Raw genomic sequence first — 15,251 nt, forward strand, 5'->3', positions numbered from 1 at the left:
AAGGATAAAACAGGATTGAACAGAAGAAATCAGGTTAGAAAGAACTTGGCACTGTACCTCACCCAGTGATTGTAAGTAGCCATCTATGTTAGAACTGAAGAAGTTATCCCCTCTCAAAATGCCACAGTTTGGGAGAGTTGATCCTTTTGAACCAGCCATAGATGATTGGTCTCATTACATAGAACACCTCACATTATTTTTTCAAGTGAACGAGATTACGGGGGAAGAGAGGTGGCGAGCAATCCTCTTAAGTGGAGTCACAGAGTTATACAGCCCAGAAACAGGCCCTTCAGCCCATCGTGTCCATGCCGGCCATCAAGCACCTCTCTATTCTAATCCCATTTTCCAGCACTTGGCCCGTAGCCCTGTAAGCGATGGCATTTCAAGTGATCATCAAAATACTTCTTAAATGTTGTGAGAGTTCCTGCCCCTACCACCTTCTCAGGCAGTGTGTTCCAGATTCCAACCATCCTCTGGGTGAAAACATTTTTCCTCAAATCCACTCTAAACCTCCTGCTCCTTACATTAAATTTATGTCCCCTAGTTATTGACACCTCTGCTAAGGGAAAAGATCCTTCCTATCTACTCCATCCAAGCCTCTCATAATTTTGTATATCTCTATCAGGTCCCCCCTCAGCTTTCTCTGCTCTAAGGAAAACAACCCCGGCCTATCCAGTCTCTCTTCATAGCTGAAACGTTCCAGCCCAGGCAACATCCTGGTGAATCTCCTCTGCACCCTCTCCAGTGCAATCACATCCTTCCCATAGTGTGGTGACCAGAACTGCACACAGTACTCCAGCTGTGGCCTCACTAGCATTTTATACAGCTCCAACATAACCTCCCTGCTCTTATATTCTATGCCTCAGCTAATAAAGGCAAGTATCCCATATACCTTCTTAACCATCTTATCTACCTGCATTGCTGCCTTCAGGGATCTATGGACATGTACACCAAGGTCCCTCTGATCCTCTGTACTTCCTAGGGTCCTAACATTCATTGTGTATTCCCTTGCAGTGTTAGTCCTCCAAAAGTGCATCACCTCACACTTCTCAGGATTAAATTCCATTTGCCACTGTTCTGCCCATCTTCTCAGCCCATCTATATCATCCTGTAATCTAAGGCTTTCCTCTACACTGTTTACGACACCACCAATTTTCATGTCATCTGCGAATTTACTGATCATACTCCCTATATTCCTGTATAAATCATTAATGTACACTACAAACAGCAAAGGTCCCAGCATTAATCCCTGCATACACAGGCTTCCAATTGCAAAAACAATCTTCGACCATCACCCTTTGCCTCCTGCCACTAAGTCAATTTTGGATCCAATTTGCCAAATTGCCCTGGATCCCATGGGATCTTACCTTCTTGACTATTCCCCCATGTGGGACCTTGTGAAAAGCCTTACTGAAGTCCATGTAGACAACATCAACTGCACTGCCCTCATCTACACAACTAGTCATCTTCTTGAAAAATTCAACCAAATTTGTTAGACATGATCTCCTCCTGACAGAGCCATGCTGAATATCCCCGATTAATCCCTGCCTCTCTAAGTGGAGATGAATCCTGTCCCTCAGGACTTTTTCCAATACTTGCCCTACCACTGATGTTGGACTCACTGGCCTGTAGTTACCTCGTTTATCCCTGCTACCCATTTTGAATAATGCTACCATGTTGGCTCTCCTCCAGTCCTCTGGCACCTCTCCTGTGGCCGGAGAGGATTTGAAAATTTGTGTCAGAGCCCCTGCAATCTGAAGTGTTTGTGGGAGCAAAACCAAAGTTTGATTCAAAGTTTGACAGCACCCAGTGCCCCAGATTCGAAAAATTTCAATGAATTTGGTGGACCTCGTGAAGGGTCATTTTCAACCCAGACCCTCAGCCACGATGCAGAGGTTCAGGTTTAATTTGTGAAATAGAACCCCAGGTGAGGCAATTGCGAGGAAAACTTGAAGCAGCTAACGGAACATTGTGAGTTCGCGACGTCTTGAAATGACAGGCTCAGAGATTGATTAGTGTGTGGTGTGAATGAGCTCACTATTCAGAAAAGATTATTGTCCAAAGTGAATTTGGATTTCAGGGAGGAGCTAGAGATGGTGCTGCCCATGGAAAGCGCAGTCAGAGATTCAAAAGTACTAAAGGGTGGGCAAAATGGCGCCATCCTCCACATTGGGCGGGAAACCCCAGCCGAAAAGGGTGCAAAAAAGCGAGACTCCGCTGAGAAACGCAAAACAGCCCCCACTAGCTAAAAAATAAAGAAAAATAACTTAGCAGCAAAATCGAAGAATAATTATAATAGAGGTGGAAACAAGCAGTCTTTTAGCGATTGGCAGTTTAAAAAAATAAATGCTACTATTGTCATAGAAATGCACATATGATGAGGCTGTGCAAGGAAAGATTCAAGCAGGTTTGTAAACAAAAGAAGAAGCCCAATGAAATCTACAATGTAGAAGAGCCTGAAACAACAAATTCAGACATTTACTCGTTGTCTAACCTGAAAGCTAGAATAACAGAACCAATATTTGTCACAGTGAAGGTAAATGGCAGACCTGTTAGAATGAAAGTGGACACAGGAGCTTCTATGACAGTAATTGGGGAACATTCCTTCAGATATCTGAGTAATGGTGAACATCAATTAAATTTAGAAGAAACAGCTGCCAAACTGGAAACACATACAGATGAAGACATTCAAGTAAAAGGCATAAGCAGAGTAACTGTCTATTCAGGAAGCCAATCAGCAAAGCTCCTCGTGATGGCGATAGCAGGCGAGGGGCCAAGTCTCCTGGGGTAAAAGTGGTTACAGGCGATTAAGTTAGAATGGGCTGAAATTTTCCAGTTGAGAGCAAGCAGGCTACCAGAGTTAGTTCGAAAGTACACCACTGTCTTTTAGGGTGAACTTGGGAAAATCCAGGGGCTGGTGGCAAAAATTCATGTGGATCTACAAGCAACCCCTCGCTTCATGAAGGCAAGACCGATGTCATAGGAACTGTGAGAGAAAATCGACACTGAACCAGACAGACTAGAGAAACTGGGCATTATACAACCTGTGCTCTCTTCAGAATGGGCAGCACCCATAGTCCCTGTCCTTAAACCCGACCAAAGCGTCCGGGTTTGTGGAGACCACAAACTGACAGTTAATAAAGTAGCTAAGCTAGACAGGCAACCATTCCAAAAATCAAAGACCTGTACACCAAGCTGGCAGGAGGGGCAACCTACACAAAGCTTGACATGAGTCATGCTTATCAACAACTAGAGTTGGATAATGCCTTCCAGGAATTTGTCACAATTAATACCCACAAAGGGTTGTACCAATCTGCTCAATTGCCTTTCAATATCTCGTCAGCTTGCGCCATCTTTCAGAGAAGGATGGAAAGCTTACTGCAGGGACTGCCCCAGGTTGTAGTCTATTTAGACAATGTATTCATGAAGATTCATTGAAAAAGAGCATTTGGCAAACTTAGAAGAAGTCTTAAAATGATTCTTACAGACTGGGGTGTGTTTAAAAAAAGAAAAGTGCACGTTTTAAGCAATGGAGATAATCTATTTGGATCACTGGGTAGATTCACAGGGCCCACACCAGGTTAAAGGAGAAAGTGAGAGCCATAAGAGAGGCACCTGCACCAAAGGACGCCTCAGAGCTCAAATCATTCTTAGGAATGATCAACTATTATGGGCGGCTCTTACCAATTTGTCTACAGTGCTGCCCCCCTGCATTCTCTACTCAAAAAGAACCAACGTTGGTCTTGGGAGGCGCCCCAGAAAGAAGCTTTCATACAGGTGAAACAATTGTTGCTCTCGTTCAATCTATTAGTGCATTATGACCAGACAAAAGAATTGGTGCTGACATGTGATGCATCTCTCTATGGAATGGGAGCAGCGCTCTCTCATCGAATGGATGATGGCATGGAACGACCGATAGGTTACGTATCAAGAACGCTCACCACAGTGGAAAAGGGATACTCGCAGATAGAAAAATGCCTGTCCACCATCTTTAGTGTCAAGAAATTTCACCAGTATGTACATGGACGCCATTTTACAATCATTTCAGACCACAAACCATTGCTAGGATTGTTTAGTGAGGACAAGGCTATACCACCCATAGCCTCAGCAAGAATACAACAATGAGGTTTAATTCTGGCAGCATACAAATACACTTTTGTACATGGGCCGATGCCCTTAGTCATTTGCCTTTACAAGAAAATGATGAGCACAACCCAGTTCCACAGGAACTTGCTTCACTGTTAAATTTCTTAGATTCCTTGCCGGTATATCCTCGACAGATCAGAGACTGGACAATTCGGGACCCAGTCCTATCTCAAGTATGAGGACAAGTGCTGCATGGGTGGTCACAAGAGCCTGTATCTGATGATGTGAAAGAGCGGAAGTAGGCCATTCGGTCCTTCAAGCCTGCTCTGCCATTCAATGTGATCATGGCTGATCCTCTATCTCAACGCCATATTCCCATTTTCTCTCCATACCCCTTGATGCCTCTCATATCACAATTTTTTTCTTGAATATATTCAGTGACCCGGCCTCCACAGCCTTCTGTGGGAGAGAATTCCATAGATTGACCACCCTATGAATGAAGAAATTCGACAGAAGACATGAGATAACCAGCATCTTAGAATGGCATCTTATTGTGGGGAACACGAGTGATAATACCTTCAAAGGAAGGGAGCCACTTTTAATTGAACTACACATTGCCCATCCAGGAATTTCCCGAATGAAGACCATAGCACACTGTGGTGGCCTGGGATGGATGGTGAAGTAGACAGTTTAGTGAAAAATTGTGTGCAATGGCAAAAGTTGCCTTCAACTGTACTGTTACGCCCTTGGGAGTGGCCAGGAAGACCATGGGTGCGGTTACACATTGACTATGTGGGACCTTTCTGCTCATTGTTGATGTCTACTCAAAATTGTTGGACATATATGAGGTGAAGTCACCAACGCCAGGTGCTACAATTGAGGAGCTGCGTCAATGTTTTGGACTTCCAGAAGTGGTCATTTCTGATAACGGCACGACATTCATGAGTGCTGAGTTTCAATGGTTTGTCAGGCTCAATGGTATCAGTCATAAAAACTTCACCGTACCACCCTTCCTCAAATGGACTGGCCAATAGGGTGGTTCAAATGTTCAAGGCAGCCATGAAAAAGCTAACTTGCGATTCCTTTGCAACTATGCTAGCACACTTTCTTTTTCATTATAGGACCACCCCTCACACAACAACAGGTGTCACACCTACAGAGTTATTGTTGAAACACTGTCAAGATGAGATTGAGCTTAATAATGCTGAATTTAGAGGGGAAGGTGGAAAGGAGTCAGGAAAGCCGGAAAACTAGACACGTCTGACATAATCTTGAGAAGAAATTTACCGTGGGGGAAACGCTATACATGAAGAACTTCGGAGAAGGGCCAAAGTGGTTACCGGGTGAAATAAGTGCAGTGACTGGACCTCTATCTTACCCCATGGAGGTGGGAGGCTGGATTATATGGAAACATGTGGACCATCTAAGGAAGAAACAGACAAATCGCCAAAATTTGGTTCCACCAGTGATCATGACCAAGTCAGCATTTCCTGTTGAGGTTACTTAACCCAGGACTGACATGTCTGTTGTTCCTGTAAGAGTTGAGGATACAGGTCTGCAGGTGCCCATCGAAGCACCTGATGTTCAGGCAACTCTGGAAAAGGAGGTTCCTAACAAAGCATCTTAAGTTGTGGAGCCGCGTCATTCCACACATACCAGGAAACCACCTGAACGATTGAACTTGTAAATTCCATACCCGGTGTAAATATTATGTTGTCTTGAAAAATTCGTACATGCAAATATATGTATATCTGAGTTAAAGGGGGAGGAATGTATTAATTATGGTTTTATTTAGTGTGAAATGTACCTTCAAGAATAATGCATGTTAAGGAAGATCACATGATCTATAGTAACCAATAGGAGTGTAGCGTGGGCTACCTCAGTGGTTAGTAGTATAGAGACAGAGATGGAGTTGAAAGCACACACACTGTAGCTGCTGAGTACCTGGTAAATAAACTTAAAGTTTCACCCCAGAAGTGTCTGTGGATCAACACTATCAATGGTACCAACTCAGCCACCACTCATGACAGTCCCCAATGCAAAATTACAGACAATCTTTAATTTTGGTTAAAACAATTTGAGAAGTAGGCCAGGGGCCAGCTCCTAAAGCCTCAGTGATTGTGGAAGGCCTGTCTTGGATGAGAGTCCAAATCCAAGTCTAGAATTCAGGAACTCTGCCTTGTCTGAAATTCAGAAGCTCCATCATCAACAATGTGTGTTAAATTTAACCTTTTTTTACATTTGCTACAACTGTTAGCTTATCTAACCAATCATGTAGTTTAAAAGTAGCAACTCCAGAATCATCCAAATGTGGCCATTCAGATAAGTAATTTAATACGAAATATTTGCAAGAAGGTTTTGAATAAAATCAAATGATCTGCTGAAGGGATGTCCAAAAACAGCACAGGGCACATTCCTTTCCATCCTACAATATTTTTGAACCTGTTTATTGACATAAAGAAGTTACAGACATTGTGAGTCACCACTGAGATGTGTATTACATTGTGTTGTATATGCGTAGGCATCAGTGATGCACAATGTGTCTTCAATAAGTCTGACTCTCTGTATAAGGTGGTATAATTTTCAAAGGTCTGGAACTTGATTTCTGAAAAGCTGTGATACCTTACTAAGTAGCATGCCCTTTCTTCAACATGCTGCATAATTTCACTATTTCATTAATTGTCATGAAATATAGTGTCTTCACATAACTACAAGGTATCATATGGCAATATGGCAATACAAGAGACTAATCACTAGTTCTGCCATTAAACCTTGGTGGGATAATTGATGCTGTCTCCTACTTACAGAACCATTGATTTCTTTTTTAATGCAAGTTCAAAACCACTAAGGTACAGACAGGCACCAGGGATTGTCTGCAGTGAAGCTGTGGAAGCAGCAATTTATTGAAGCCAACCGTTTGACCCACCTTGGTCCCTTTGACCAAATAGTAAATTATTCTACTCATTAATGACAAGTGGCAGGTGACTCACTCCACGGGTTTTTTTTTCAGTGATCTTACTGCATTTGCAGTGCATACCCCTATTACATCCATTCATCGCCAAGTACACTTACAATGGAAGTATCAGTACTAAGGGTGAGACATTCCTTTTATTGTACTTTATTCTTTGTACATTTTGTATTATTAAATGTAATGTTGCTTTGCTGCATTCAATCAATTCAGTTCAGGCAGTTTGAACCAACTTCTGTGTTTCGGTGCCTGCATTGCAATGATGTATTTTCCTACATTATGGGTAAATGAAGAGCAAAGGATGGGGTCTATCTGTATAACTTCCCCAAATAGCTCTGTTTCAAATGATCACAAGGATAAAATAAAATGGAATAAGATAAGGGTGCTTGTACTGTCAAAGCTGCTTCTTGCAATAACCATGGCCATAATTTGGTCAGTAACAACAGGACCGTACACATTGGAGCATCTCAGTGTTGACCCTGCTGCAGTACATGGGCACAGACTCACTAATTTGGGACCAATAGGTACCCATGCCACTATAGACACATCTTTGTTGATGGTTGTTTTGCCCTGTTATAAAGTCTGGCAACTGTTTTCTATCCTGTGTAACAGGGCCAACGTTCTCCATTTTCAGTAGCCAAGCCACTTCTGTAGCCTGAACCTCCCCCACAGGGGCTATTACTACTAATGTTTTTCTGGAGACTGGTAGCCCTCATTTGAGCAGGAGTGGCAGCCTTCAGTTTTATGCCAGATCCCCAAAGTGACAGGGAAACAGGCACTTTTTAAAAAATTCATTCATGGGATGTGGGCTTCGCTGGCTGGGCCAGCATTTATCGCCCATCCCTAATTGCCCTTGAGAAGGTGGTGGTGAGCTGCCTTCTTGAACCGCAGCAGGCCATGTGATGTAGGTACATCAACAATGCCATTAGGGAGGGAGTTCCAGGGTTTTGACCCAGCGACAGGGAAGGAACAGCGATATATTTCCAAGTCAGGATGGTGAGTGGCTTGGAGGGGAACTTCCAAGTGGTGGTGTTTCCTTGTATCTGCTGCCCTTGTCCTTCTAGATGGTAGTGGCTGTGGGTTTGGAAGGTGCTGCCTACGGAGGCTTGGTGAATTCCTGCAGTGAAGGAAGTCTTAATCAATTTCCCCACCCTGCTGTGATCTCTAGCTTTGGAATGAGTAGGTAGAGGATCTGCAATGATATGTTATATGACCAAGTGGAATTTCATAACTAAGGTTCCAGCCAAGCCATTATGGATCCCAGCCTGTATCACAATTGATAACATTGTCGTCATCAGAATAATCGAACCAGATTGTAAAGAACTGCATCAGTGAATTGCCCATTTATAATGTAGTCAATTTTAACTGTGGCAAAGTGTAAAATAAGAGAGAGAGAGAGAAAGAGTGCAGGGGGCAGATGTTCTCTGCATCTAAAAGGATCCTTTAAATTGGTCACTGGGAATTCACTTCTTTTTTTGAAAGTTATTGGTCTCTAATGGGTTTGGAACAATGTCCATCAGCACTCTCCTATATGCCGCCCCATTGAGGTGATCATCTGATTCATCTGTGGCAGAATGTGTTGGTGAACTCACCCTCAAGGGAGCTGATATATGAACCATTCTGTACCCATCACCTCAGTCCCCAAGGCTGATTTTGCATTGCTGCAGCTGTTGGGTTTTCCAGAGGCCTGGGAAGCCTGGCTGGCCACAGTTAAACTTGAAAAACAGGTTGAATCCAGGGCTTCCGGCCTCATTAACAGGTACGAAATGCCAACCTACCTCCTGGGAGGGCCCTTGGACCTAACTGAAGAAAGGTCAGTGAATTTGACCCAGCATATTTCTACTTATTGTCCATTTAAGCCCACACCTGACACCCAACCTGCCCCCATGCACACACACACACACACACACACACACACACACACGTGCCTGCATCCAATCCCACCCACTCACCCAGGTTAAAATTCCTCTCCTTGTTTTCGGTTTTGCTTCCCATTTAAAATAATGAGTCACAGAATGAACGATGAAACCGGTGAACTGGAACTCAGTGAGGCTGGTGGAAGCAAAAACCATCAAAGATTTCAAAAAGTAATTAGGTAGACACTTGAGGTAAATAAACTCACAGGGCGATGGGGATAGAGCTGGGGAATGCAACTGACCGGATTGTTTTGCAGAGAACCAGCAGGGACTCGATGGGCCAAGTGTCCTTCTTCTGTGCCTAAGAACTCCATGAAGTTTAGATCCACTTACTGGTAGAAAGTTGAGAAGAGTACACTTTCTTGTTAGGAAGAGCACAGTGATCCAGGTCATGACAATAATTAGTATTTAAGTTATATGTTTCCTGCATTACAACAGCAGCCAATACTTCAAAAGTACATAATTGATTGTAAAGCATTTTTGGGATGCTCTAAATTAGTAAATGATGTTATATAAATCCAAGTTCTTTCTTTTCTAATAAACAAATTTAAGGTCAGCCAAGGGTTATCCTTATACATTACTATAATTCTACCACTAGATGGAAATTAACATTGCCTAAATGTTACAGCTCCCTCGACTGGCAGAAGGTATATAGTCACACCCTTTGGCATTATATTCATGACTGGGGAAGAGTGCGTCGCAAAATGCCAAATCGACAGTTTCATCATTACTGCAGACCCATTGGCCAGTATCAGCTCTATTTCTCATAGGCATTGTTAAATTGTTTCTCAGTTATGAATTAGTTAAGCCACTGGAAAGAACCAGCACAGATGAAATGTATACTAAAATAGATTAAAGATGAAATTTTGAGTTTCAGAAACAGTTCAAAGTGTGGCTAAATTTTCTTCATTGTGAAAATAATTTCTGGCTGCCTGGCAATCTTTCATTTTCCTGTTCTGTTCCATCTCCCGTGATCAGTTCTGCTGTATTGGTTTAAGGTTCCTCACACCATTAATCTTTTACTGGTAACCAGGTGATCTTTACCAGTATGGATCTGCAACTATTGAACCAGGAAACGTCTTCCTGTAGTGGACCAACGGAACACACCCTGGTGTTTGAGGAACACACCATTGGGGTGCACAATGGTCCTTTTCGATCTGGGGCGTGCTGTCAGGAAGTTGAGCATTGTAGGTAAATTGGCATTTTCTTCATTTCCATTCAAATGTGCAAACTGAGCAGGTGAATTGCAGACATTGTGGCTATTTTAAATATAGGCTATTTTAAAAGCCTAACTGCAGGTGTAGGGTTACACATAGCAAACTCCCATGTATCCATATTTTTTATTTAATTTAGAACTATTAAACTCAGAGAAGAATAATACTTTGCTTGCCAGAAGAGAATAAGTCTCTGAAATAGGCAGGATTTCATTTTCCAGCTTCTAAATCTCTCACCTTGACAAGCAGAACACTGATGAAAAGAAGATAACAGGATAATAACTGTCTAATGCCTGTATGGCTGCTGCCACGTTACGAAAATTGATGTTGATCTTTGGCGTCTGTTCTCTGACAGTCTCAATGCAGATGCAACCACGTTCCCTGGCATCAGTGACGGGCATGCATTCAAGTCCCTGGTGAGTGTACAGCTGAATTTCTTTTGCTCTATTTCTGAGTATACTCCAATGTTCTTTGACAAGAAACTATGTATATTCCCTGCTTGTCTCCTGCTTGATATCGATCAGGCCACCCGGTCGTACAGTAAAGGGGTGGAGAAAAGATGATTCAGTGAATAAGTTTCACAAATGATACTGAAAGACAAATGCAGATAAAGACAAAATTCCACTCAAGCCTCAACACAATGTCCAGTTGCAGCAAACAGTTTGCTCGGGTATCCAAACTATATAAAGGTCACATGGAATAAGGGCAAGAACTCCTGGAGGAGTTCAAGCAATTTATCGAGTAAAGATGACTCCAAGGACGATTGGAACTAGAAACATTAAGCATTAAGTTAAATGTTTTTTCAATATCTTAATAGGTAAACATTAGAAAATAAATTAGAACTCTAAAAAAGGGAGTAAAAAGAAATGCAAAACATTTTGAAACATTAAACTAAAATCGTCTAAACCGTTCATTAAACAGGGTGACACTAACTTGCTGCTCGGACCTTGGTATCCAAGAGGCTTCTGAAGTCAGCATGGCAGAGATTTTGATAAATCAGAAGGACTCCAGACTAACAAATCATCTAGGTTAAACTTAGGGTGCTAAAAGAAAAAAAAAATCAAGAAGTAGATTTTGGAACACTGACAAAATCCCAATCATCTTTGCGCCACCCTTTTATTAGACGACCAATGGTCTGATTGATATCGAGCACGAGAGAAGCAGGGAACATACGTAGTTTTTTGTCAAAAAAACATTGGCATATATTTTGTAATCTGTTATCAAGTTGGCAAATCTATGCTGTACTTCTTCCACGGTTCATATATCTTTACTAAGTTATGGGCCTGAATTTCACGCTTGGTGTGCAAGCCAAGTCAGCAGGTATGGGACGGGACCCAAAATGCGCTCTGCCTGCGATCGGCCCCCGAACACAATTTCATGTTGGCTGGCTAATTAACGGGCAGCCAGCGTGGAACGCGCGCTATGAAAGCCTCAGTTCTTCCGGGTGGGGAGGTGGGGAAGAGGGCATGCGTGGACAAAAGTGAGGGTGCGGGTGGACACTTCTAGCGAGCTCCCTGAAGGCAGACAGCTGCTGCGGCGCTCCCTCAGAGAGCTGCAGACCTGGACAGACTAAATGAGAAAAAAATAAACGCAGCAAACTGTGTCCATCCTATGCATCCAAGCACCTGACAGCAGAACTCAAAAAACCTCAGGCCCCAGATATCTTTGTTTTTTTATTATATATCACTGTGGACATTCCATCCCACCGTTGGATGAGGTTTCGTTAAAAATGGGCTGTCCACTTAGCCTGTGTGGTCAGTGCGAAATCGCACGGGCAACATAAAATCGTGGACAATAGGGTTTTTAATGGCCTTAATTGGCCCATTAATTGTCGATGGGTGCAGGTCTGACTCCCATGCATCCCCGCCGACCTCAATATTGCTCGCATGCGCGATGACATTGGGACGCATGCCCGATGACATTGGGATGCACGCCCGATGTCATTTTGCGCAATTTCACCTGCATTCGGGTTGGGCCTGCGTCTGCTCAAGCAACCTAAAATTCTGCCCAGGGTGTCTAGAAGTGAATACAATTCTCCAGATGTGGTCTCACTAGGGCTTTGTATAGCTGTAGCATAACGTCGATCCCTTTCTATTCTAGTACTCTTGATATAAAGGCCGGAATTCCATTAGCTTTATTTGATTTTTTTTCTCTACTTCTCTGTGTCATTTTATGATATACACACATGTGTATATGGATCCCCAAGTCTATTTGGGTCTTCACTGCTTAGACCTTTTCAACCATTTAGAAAGTTGTCCGCTATATTCTTTTCAGTCCAAAGTGGGTGACCTCACACTTGCCTATAATGAAATCCATTTGCCATAGTTTTGCCCATTCACTAAGCCTATCAATATCTCTTTGTAATTTTAGGCTTCCACCTACAAGGCTTATAATGACACTTATATTTGTATCTTCTGCAAACTTGTACTTGTTGCTCTCTATCACATCATCTAAGTCATTAATAAATAGTGAGTAGGTGAGGGTCTAACATAGATCCCTGTTAGACATTGTTAGTCACATCCTGCCAGTCAAAGTGTTGGTCCATTCTTCCTACTCTTATACTCCTGCTCCTCAGCCAATCTAGTAAGGAGGCCAATCATTTTCCTTAATTCCATGAACTTCAACTTCAGCTAATATTCACTTCTGGGAGATGTTATCGAATGCCTTCTGGAAGTGCATATAAATAAAATCCATAGACAACCCCAAGTCACTACTTTAGTGACCTCTTCAAACAATTCAATCAAGTCCGTCTAGCAGGTTCTCCCACTTCCAAACCTCTGCTGGCTCTCTCTGAGAAGATGGACATTTTTAAGATGTTCAATCAGCCTATCCTTAATTGCAGCCTGCAGCAATTTCCTAGCAACAGATGTTAGGGTAGCTGGTCTACAATTCCCTGTTTCCCACTCTCACCTTAGTTAAGTAGCAGAGCGGAGGTGCAATTTTCCAATCGAAAGAAATGGTTCATGAAAAGAGGGAAATTTAGAAAATCATAGTAAGGACATGTGCAATGTTCTCACCTAGTTCCTTTAAATCCTTGGGGTGAAACCAACCTGGTCCCCAAGATTTGACATTTTTTAGTCCCATTTTTTTTTAAATTACTGCTCATTTGCATACATTAATCTGGGTGAATTACTTTCCCTGCTTCAATATTAGTTTCCTTGGGATACCCAGCATACTGATGCAAAGCTATTGTTTTTGTTTACTATTTCCTTATTTTCATTTAAAGTACCACCATTGTCACTTTTTAAGGGGTCCACGTCATTCCTAACCACCTAATTTTCCTAATATAATCGAGAAAAAATGCCGCGCTGATTTTGATACACTTGAAGCTTCTTTCCTTACTCCTTTCTGCAGCTCTTCCTAACTGTACTGTCAGCCTTTGTTGTTCTTTGAATATCTAGTAATCTTGTATGTTTTTCCTTTTAGATTTGTGTTTCCCCCAACATCTCTAGGTGTTCATAACCGTATACACGTTTCACCTGTTTCAGCGAAACAAAATAAATGACAGCCATTCACTGACTCATTCCTCAGGACAATGCCTCGACCAATCAGGGTCAAGCCTGGTAAGGCTGACTTCAATGTGATGAGACAGAGATTGTCCACTGTAAACTGGGCAAATCTGTTCATGGGCAAAACAATAAAAGATTAGTGAGAGGTGCCAAAATATAACTTAATGTAATGCATAACCAGAACGTGGCCCTAAGGGACGACAACTCTACTTGCAGAAAAAAAAGAACAAATAGTCATTTGGTAGTACAGAGCTTGAGTATTGCTGAAAAAAAGTATTGTTGTTCATCTTGCACTCATCAGGACACTCGCAATAATAATTTCAAACAATGCCTGGCAGTTAACTGTCAGTCACCATCAGTGGTGCATTCTCCATGGCAACACCATTTGCCAACCAATCAGCACAGTCTTTACATCAGTATAAATTGTTGATTCCCCCCTTAGGTTGGTATTATTGCGAGTGTCCTGATGAGTGCAAGATGAACAGCAATACTTTTTTTCAGCAATACTCAAGCTCTGTACTACCAAATGACTATTTGTTCTTTTTTTCTGCAGGTAGAGTTGTCATCCCTTAGGGCCACATTCTGGTTATGCATTACATTAAGTTATATTTTGGCACCTCCCACTAATCTTTTATTGTTTTGCCCATGAACAGATTTGCCCAGTTTACAGTGGACAATCTCTGTCTCATCACATTGAAGTCAGCCTTAGCTAAATCTAGAATCTCAGTAGCTGTGTTACATTTGTCTCTTTAAAACACTATCTTGAGCTTAATCATTTTGGCCAAGATCTTCCCCGAAGCAGCAATGATCGTCAGATTGCTGCTTCCCCCCGAGCTTTTCGATGCCTCAACAACGTTTCGCATTCTTGCCAGGTTTTCTCAGTCCAGCTCCTCCAGAAATGCAGAGCACAGCATCATCCCTGGGGAAACTCCATCCTGGCAGCATCGGGAAGCCTCTTTTTTAACGGCCTGGTTGTCGTATAGCAAGCTGAAATATCATGTGGATGTTAGCAAATGGGTGAATGGATGAGTGGACAAATGAATGAATGGGTAGGGTGGCAAGTGGGTGGGCTGGCAAGTGGCTTGGGTGGTAGGTGGGTAGGGTGGTAGGTGTTGACAGTGGTAGATGGTTAGGGTGGCAGGTGGGTAGGGTGGTGGGTGAATAGGGGGTGAGGTAAGTTAGTAAGTGGGTAGGGTGTCAAGTGTGTGAGGTGGTAGGTGGTTAGGGTGGCAGGTGGGTAGGATGGTAGGTGGGTAGGGTGGTGGATGGGTAGGGTGACAGGTGTATGTGGTGGCGCGTGGATGAGGTAGTAGATGAGTGAGGTGGCAGGTGGGTTGGGGGGTAGTCAGCTTGGGGGTTAGTCAGGTCGGATGTTGGGGTGTTAGTTGGGTCAGGATGGTTGGACAGTCAGGTGGGTACTCAGGTGGTTGGGGATAGTAGGTGGATTGGGAGGGTGGGGACTTGGTCAGTGTGAATGATTGGGGGGGTGGGGGGGTGCAGTCAGTTCCGTAGTTACCTAGGAGTTAGACTAGGATTTTTCTATCTATCATTTCCTGGT

This window comes from Carcharodon carcharias, chromosome 10, assembly GCF_017639515.1.
Source record: "Carcharodon carcharias isolate sCarCar2 chromosome 10, sCarCar2.pri, whole genome shotgun sequence".
Classification (NCBI taxonomy): Eukaryota; Metazoa; Chordata; class Chondrichthyes; order Lamniformes; family Lamnidae; genus Carcharodon; species Carcharodon carcharias.